We start from the raw sequence: 8,411 nt of genomic DNA on the forward strand, positions 1-8,411 counted from the left end.
AAAAAAAAAAAAAAAATGCAAATTCTAAAGTGCTTAAAAAATATATATATATTCCCAGAAATTTTCACTTTAACCTCTTTTCAGTTGTATCTCTTTTGTTTCCTCTGTCATTACCTTCCTCTCTAATTCAGGATTGTACAATGACTAAAAGTATGTGTTTTAGAATCAGATAGTACAGTGTAGAGCTCAGGCACCATTAACTGACTGGCAGTGTGACATTGAGCAAATTGCTCAAGTCAGAGGGATTATGTTTCCTTATCTCTAAACTTGCCTTGGTAAGGTACAGTGCTGTTTATGAAATGTAATTGAAACTGCATAAATAATTTAGCAGTACCTGGCACATGCAATGCTCCACTACTCCACATGCCACCTGCCTGCCTCAATGTATGTGGCCAGTGCCCTAACCACTGAGTTATGGGCGCTGAGCCTGTCAAAAATATTTAAAGGCAAGTTTATTAGCATCTGCCATCTGGGGCAAAGATTAACAGTTGAGGCAAGCAATATATACACTAAAAAGTCTGGGAGGAAAAGCTGGAAAGTAAGATACTTTGGGGGAAATAAAGGCTTTAAAAGTTCCTACTTATTCCTGGGAATCCAGAAGGCCACATGCACACCCAGGGTAGGGCAGATGCTCAGAAATGACCTGAGAAGTCTCTAAACTCTTACTAAACTTCAGCCTCTACTCAAATAGGAAGTAAAAGCTAAGGTAGATTTATAAGTTGCCCAGCTAAATGTTAAAGGTATGCCCCAACACCTACACAGAAACCCTGGCAAAGACTAGGAGTTCTTTTCTTTTTGTCTGAGTTCCAGGCATTTAAGGAAATCAGTTGAATCACCAGCTGACCATTAAGCTAACAAAACATGCAAGTGGCCACACACTACAAGGAATACAGACTTTTAAAAGGTCAGAAAAGTTAGTAACAATAGCAACCACAACAAGTAGAGATAATAAGCTATGAGGAGAAAAGAGAATCCAATTTACAGAGATCATATTATAATATTCAGAATATTTTGCTTTTATTGTTTTTGGGTTTTTTTTTTTGAGATAAGAGTCTCACTTTGTCACCCTCAGTAAAGTGCCATAGTGTTGTAGCTCACAGCACCCTCAAACTCTTGGGCTCAAGCTATCCTCTTGCCTCAGCTTCCCTAGTAGCTGGGACTACAGGTGCCTCCACAATTCCCAGCTACTTTTTAGAGACAGGGTTTCATTTTGCTCAGGCTAGCCTTGAACTCCTGAGCTCAAGCAATCCACCCAGCTTGGCCTCCTAGAGTGCTGGGATTACAGATATGAGCCACCACACCTGGCCTTAGAATGCTGTGTTTTAAGCAAAGAATCTTGAAGTCAGCAGGAAAACTTAAGTACACAGGAATGGTTTTTTATACATAGGAATAAAAAAAAAATTAATAGAAATGACCCCTGAAGAAGCATAGATATTGGACATACTAGCCAAATCTGAAGAGAGAGAGTTACCAACTCTTTTAGAAATGCTAGAAGAGTCTCAGCACCTGTGGCTCAAGTGGCTAAGGTGCCAGCCACGTACACCTAGGGTGGCGGGTTTGGGTCCAGCCTGGGCCCGCCAAACAACAATGACGGCTGCAGCCGAAATATGGCCGGGCATTGTGGCAGGCGCCTGTGGTCCCAGATACTTGGGAGGCTGAGGCAGGAGACTCGCTTGAGCCCAGGAGTTGGAGGTTGCTGTGAGCTGTGATGCCACAGCACTCTACCCAGGGGGACAGCTTGAGGCTCTGTCTCAAAAAAAAAGAAATGCTAGAAGAGCTAAATGAAACCATGGACAAACAACTAAAGGAAATCAGGAAAACAGTGTCTCACCAAATAGAGAATATCCATAAAGAGATTGAAATTATAAAAAGAAGCCAAATAGAAATGATGGAGTTGAAAAGTATTGTAACTGAAATTAAAGATTCACAAGAAGGATTTAGCAGCAAACTTGAGAAGTCAGAAGAAAGCATCAACAGAATTCAAGATAGGTAATTAAGATTATCCAATCTGAGGAACAGAAAGGAAAGGGAAAGAAAAAAAATGAACAGAGCCTAAGAAACCTGGGGGGCTCCATCAAGCATACCAAGATTCTCATAATGGGAATCCCAGAAGGAGAAGAAACAGACAAAAGAGCAGAAAAAAATGTTTGGGGTGGCACCTGTGGCTCAAAGGAGTGGGGCACTGGCCCCATATACCAGAGGTGGCAGGTTCAAACCTGGCCCCAGCCAAAAACTGCAAATATATATATATATTTGAAGAAATAATGGTCAAAAACTTCCCATTAGGAAACATATGAATCTAGATGTTAAAGATGAACCCTAAATAGGATAAACTCAAAAAACCCACACCAAGACACATTATAGTTAAACTATCAAAGGTCAGTGACAGAATCTTGAGAGAAGTGACTCCTCACATACAAGGGATCCCCAGTAAGATTAACAGGTGACTTGTTAAAAACCTTGGAGACCAGGAGGCAGTGGGTTGACATATTCAAAGTGCTGAAAAGAAAAAAACTGTCTACCAAGAATTCTATGTCCTGCAAAACTATCCTTCAAAAGTGAAAGAGAAATTAACACATTCACCAATAAATACTCAAGAGTGTGTCACTAGTAGACCTGCTCTAGAAGAAATACCATAAGGAGTTCTACAGCTTTAAATGAAAGGACACGAGACAATAACTCCAGTCTAAATGAAGAAATTAAAATAACTGGTAAAGTTAACTAAATAGGTTGATATGAAAGTCAGTATTACTATATTTTTGGCTAGTAACTTTTCTCCTTTATGATTTTAAAGACAAGTACAAGAAAAAATTATGAATAAATACAAGAAAGGATGAAGTTATAGGAGCAAGAATTTTGTATATTATTGAAACTAAATTGTTATTTATCTGAAATAGATTGTTCTAAGTAAAGCGATAATTGTAATTCCTTGGGCAGCTACTAAGAAAATAACTAAAAATTATGAGAAGGGAATCAAAATGATATATCTGTTATCTATGATGGGAATCCCAGAAGGAGAGATTTATTATATCTAACATAAAAGAAAGCAATAGTGGGGGAATTGAGTGTCAAAACAGACAAGACACAGAGAAAGCAAATTTAAAATGACAACTCTTTCTTATTACTAATAACATTGAATGTAATGCTGTAAACTCCCAATTAACAGGTAGAGAGACTGGCAGAACAAATTTTTTTTTAATGTTCTAACTAGGTTTTGTCTACAAAAGACTCACTTTATAACCAAAACACAAATGTGTTGAAAGTGAAAGGGTAGAGTCTTAATTTGTTTGTGCTACTGTAACAGAATACCCAAGACTGGTTAATTTATAAGGAGCAGAAATTTGCAGTTTTGGAGGCAAAGAAGTCCAAGATTGAGGCACTGGCAGGTTTGGTTGTCTGGTATGGGCTGCTGTGCTTCCAGTAGGACACTTGATTGATTGACGCTGCATCAGGAGGGGAGGAATGGTGTGTTCTCAGATGGTGGAACACAGAAAGGCAAAAGGGACGAAGTTCCTCATGAGGAACTAGGTGCCTAATTCCTTTCTTAAGAGGAGGAACCCTCATTATCTAATCATCTCTTAAGGGTCCCATCTCTTAATACCATCACATTGGTCGTTAAGTTTCAACATCTGAATTAACAATTGTATGCTAACTAAATAACCTAGATGAAATGGATGAATTTTTAGAAGGACATGAACTATCAAAACTGACTCAATAAGTAGCTAAACTTATAACAATAGTAGTAAAAAAATGAATCACTAATGAAACTTTGAAGAAAAGCTCAGACTATGTGGCTTCACTGGTGAATTCAAACTTTTTTTAAAAATGCCCGTCAGGCTGGGCTCAATGGCTCACATCTGTAATCCTAGCGCTCTGGAAGGCTGACTAGGGTGGATAGCTTGAGCTCAGGAGTTCAAGACCAGCCTTAGCAAAAGCAAGACCTAGTCTCTACTAAAAATAGAAAAACTGAAGCAAGAGGACCACTTGAGCCAAAGAGTTGGAGGTTGCTGTGAGCTAGGATGTGACTGCCCTCTATTCAGGGCAATGGCTTGAAACTTCTGTCTCAAAAAAAAAAAAAAAAAAGCAAGACCCCCATCTCTAAAAATAGCCAGGCATTGTGACAGGCACCTGTAGTCCCATCTACTCTGGAGGCTGAAGCAAGAGGATCACTTAAGCCCAAGAGTTTGAGGTTGCTGTCAGCTATGATGGTACAGCACTCTGTTGAGGGTAACAAAGTGAAACTCTGTCTCAAAAAATAAAATGAAATAAAAAATACCAATGCTTCTCAAGCTCTTACAAAAACAGAGGAAGAGGGAAAACTTCTTAATTCATTTTATGATGCCAACAATATCTTAGCACCAAAATCAGACAGACATCACAGGGAAATACAACTACAGAACAATATCCATATACATGCACAGATCCTCCACGAAAGTGAATCCAGAAGCACATAAAAGGATTATGTCCCATAACCAACTGAAATCCACAAAAAATACTAGCATTAATACTGCAGTGTCACAAGATACAGGTAAACATACAGAAATCAGCTGCATTTCTATGACCTTGCAGTGGGCATTTTAAGGTCTATTTAAGAACAATTTTATCTACTGGTTTGATATTCTCCCAGACCTGTCCCCCACACACTGGAGGGCCCCAGGGCAGACTGCCTTTTTTTTTTTTTATCTATATACATCTTAGGGATCTTATCCAGTTTCATGGCTTTTTAAACTACCTATTTGCTGACAACTCCCAAATTTAGAGGTGGACTTGATTCTTTCCTGAAATCCAGATGCCTGTGTCTTCTCAACATCTCTGCATGAATGTCAAATAAACTTCTCAAAACCAAAACATCCAAAAACCAGATGGGCAGCACCTGTGGCTCAAGGAGTAGGGCCCCATATGGCGAGGGTGGCACATTCAAACCCAGCCCCGGCCAAAAAACTGCAAAAAATAAAGAGATAAAAACCAAACTTTTGACCTTCAACCCTAAACCTGTTCAATAGTCATCCTCATCTTAAGTCAACCCATCCTTTTTGCATTATATTTCTTGTCTATCTCCTGCCCTAACAGCTTTATGAGGGTAGAATTCAGTACCTCTTTTGCTCTCTGGCATATCCCAAGAATGTGGCTCATAGTTGATGCTCAGTAAATAATTGTTGAGTGAATGAATACATGAGTGAATCAAAAACACTTGCCAGTTTTTTAAAACATGAGGAAATAATTAGATCATAGCAGAAGTCAAATTAAAGGTTACAACTTGTATCCTAATTGAAAAACTAAAAGTGTGTATGGGATGTGAATCAAACCTGAAGCTGGAGAAAAAGAAATCATAGTTTTAAAGGAATATAATGCCAAACATCATAATTCTTACTGTGATCAGAGCTCCTATTTATGTTGCTTTCGCTACCATCACCTCCTGCATCCATCTCTGAGCAAAGTGACTAGACTTTGTCTCCCGTAGTTATTACATTACAGCAGTGGTTCTCAATGTATAGTCACTGGATTAGCAACATCACCTGCACTTGGGAACTTGTTGAAATGCAAATTCTGTTTTAACAAGCCCACCAAGTGATTTTAATACATGTGATCACTGGAGAATCTTGCGTTAGACTCAAGAAGCTTATTTCTTAATGATTTTCCAAGACCCAGGTGGAGGCATACAGTCTAGTGTATAGTCAAATATTTTATCTTGAATAGGGAGACAAATTTAATGAATCAGAAAAAGGGAGTAGATAATGAGCTCACCCATATTAGCCAAAACAAAATTATCTTTAAGTCTGGGTGCATTTTGTTTATTATGTAAACCTTGAGTGGTACCTTAACTTCTGTCTTTCAAGGTAAAGCAAAACACAAATATTGTGCAGAAGAAAAATCAAAGTCATAGACTTCTATCTGCCTTACAGTTTTATTCTAATTGAGGTTAATAATCACAAACAGATTTTTATACAGCATTCCATTTAATACCCATGAATATGTTTTAATAGAAGTGTCAAGACTTACATTGAGAACACCTTAAGAATTTACTGAAGGACATAAAGCAATTTGCTAAATTGAACGCCATTTAATTTCCTGGATAGAATAACTCAATGTTGTAAAGAAATTTCTTATATATAAATGTAATTCAATTTCAACCGTAATTCTAATGTTGGACGGGAGTTCCCCTTAAACAGGTACAATGTACAGGTATATGGCATACCTTCCTTTAAGTTCAATTACAACTTGGACTTTGTCTTAGAAATGCACACACAGTAACCTCATCATTCATACCCTCATATTAATCTGAAATTAAAAACAGAAACAACGACTATTTTGTAAATGTTAAAAAAAGATTAAAACCACTAGGACAGAAGTAAGGGATGGTTAATGAAAAATATTCAGTGGGCTGGGCGCAGCAGCTCATGCCTGTAATCGTGGGAGGCCGAGGTGGGTGGGTTGCTTGAGCTCACGAGTTCGAGACCAGCCTGAGCAAAAAGCCAGACCCCCGTCTCTACTAAAAATAGAGAAACTGAGGCAAGAGGATCACTTGAACTCAAGAGTTAGAGGTTGCTGTGAGCTATGCAGCCACAGCACTCTACCCAGGGCAACAGCGTGAGACTCTGTCTCAAAGATAATAATTCAGTGTGTTTCTTTGATGATAATAAAACATATCATTTTGAATCTCCATTACTCCCGAGAGTGTTTATTGGCCAGAGAATAATACCACCTGTATTAAGAAATTAATGATAGTAAATTGATAGCTTATGGGAAGTTTTTGTTTGTCTGGTTTTGGTTTTTTTGAGACAGTCTCACTCCATTGCCCTGGGTAGAGTACCATGGTGTCATAGCTCACAGCAACCTCAAACTCTTGGGTTCAAGTGATCCTCTTGCCTCAGCCTTGCTATAGGCACCTGCCACAATGCCCAGCTAGTTTTTCTGTTTTTGGTAGAGATGGGGTCTTGCTCTTGCTCAGGCTGGTCTCTAACTCCTGAGCTCAAGCAATCCACCTGCCTCAGCCTCCCAGGATTGTGATAGGATTACAAGCGTGAGCCACCACACCTGGCCTCCTTGGAAGAATTTTATACGTAAGGAAGAATTCCTAGAGAAGAATATTGTTAAACTAACTGTATTCTCTCTCTCCTCATATCAACAAACTGCAATGGCTCCCGTGGCCTAACACACAAAGTACAAGCTTCTTTGCAAGGATTCTCTTTTCTTTGTGATTTAGTCTTTTTTCTCAACACCCCGTGCTTCAGCCATTCTCCACATTGTTTTCACACCTCTTGTGTTTTTATTTCTTTCATGATTTTATCTGGGATGTACTTCCTCCAAGTTCTCCACTAAGAAGAACCCACTTTCTCTCTCTGCAACAGAAAATAAAGCCTCTCTCCAACAAAATAAAACAAAAACATTATTACCATGTAATTAGTTTCTTGCTATTTTAAATGAATTCGTAAGTATTTTTAGATCTTTTCAGTTTTAATTTCTAGCCTAGTAAGTATCAGTAGATAAAATCCACATAAACAAAAGCTCTTTAGAGTCCTTGATAATTACTAAGGATGTAAAATGGGCCCTGAAACCACCAAGTCTGAGAACTACAACATTAAACAATCACCTTCAGACAACTGATGGGAGGCTCAGGGAGGCCTCCACCCCCCGTTCCAGCTCCTTCATACATGTATCCACAGAGCAGTCCCCGCAGGAACCTGTGGCTTTTCCCCCAAGAATAAAATCTCAAGAAGTATTCTCTAGGCTAGAGCAATGTTTCCCCAAGTATGGCACGTACAAACATCTGAGATAGTACTTGCCACCATCAGCCCCTCTCTATTCCTTCAGCACAAACCTGTTCAAGGTGCAAGATGTCCATTGAGCAAACCTCTGTTCCATAAATTGCCCCACCCCAGGCTGCTGGCAGAAGTAACCCGGCCCTCCACCAAGGAGACAGTGTGCTTATCTGGGGCCACCAGCAAGGCATGGCCCGGATGACAAAGGAGTAACTGATGTTTGTAATCTGCTCCTGGAAGGACACCAAATTCTGGTTTTCCCTTTATGATACTGACATTAAAGTTTCCTTTTAAAATAAATGTAATGTTCAAAGCTGAGTCGATCTAAAGGAAAGAAAACTGTTAGATATGCGAGTGTGGCAAAACTTGTTCCACGAGAGAATTTTTGAGGCCCATTGCTCTAAAGCAAATTTTCAGTTTCCCTAGGGTGGGTCCATGATGTAGTTGTTAGAGGTCTGAGAAAAACAGGGCACACCTGGAGGTAATCCCAGACCCCCCCCCCATGAAGGGGCATAGAAAGCAAAGGGGGAGGTAAGGTTAAAACTCTTTACTTTGGCATCTGTGGAGGAGTCTTTAGTCTCTACCTGTTCCTTCCGCAGGAAGACCTGATTATGAGTATGTTTTTTCTTTTCTTTCTTTTTTTTTTTTTTT

This window comes from Otolemur garnettii, unplaced genomic scaffold (assembly GCF_000181295.1).
Source record: "Otolemur garnettii isolate 467f Iridium unplaced genomic scaffold, OtoGar3 scaffold00019, whole genome shotgun sequence".
Taxonomy (NCBI): Eukaryota; Metazoa; Chordata; class Mammalia; order Primates; family Galagidae; genus Otolemur; species Otolemur garnettii.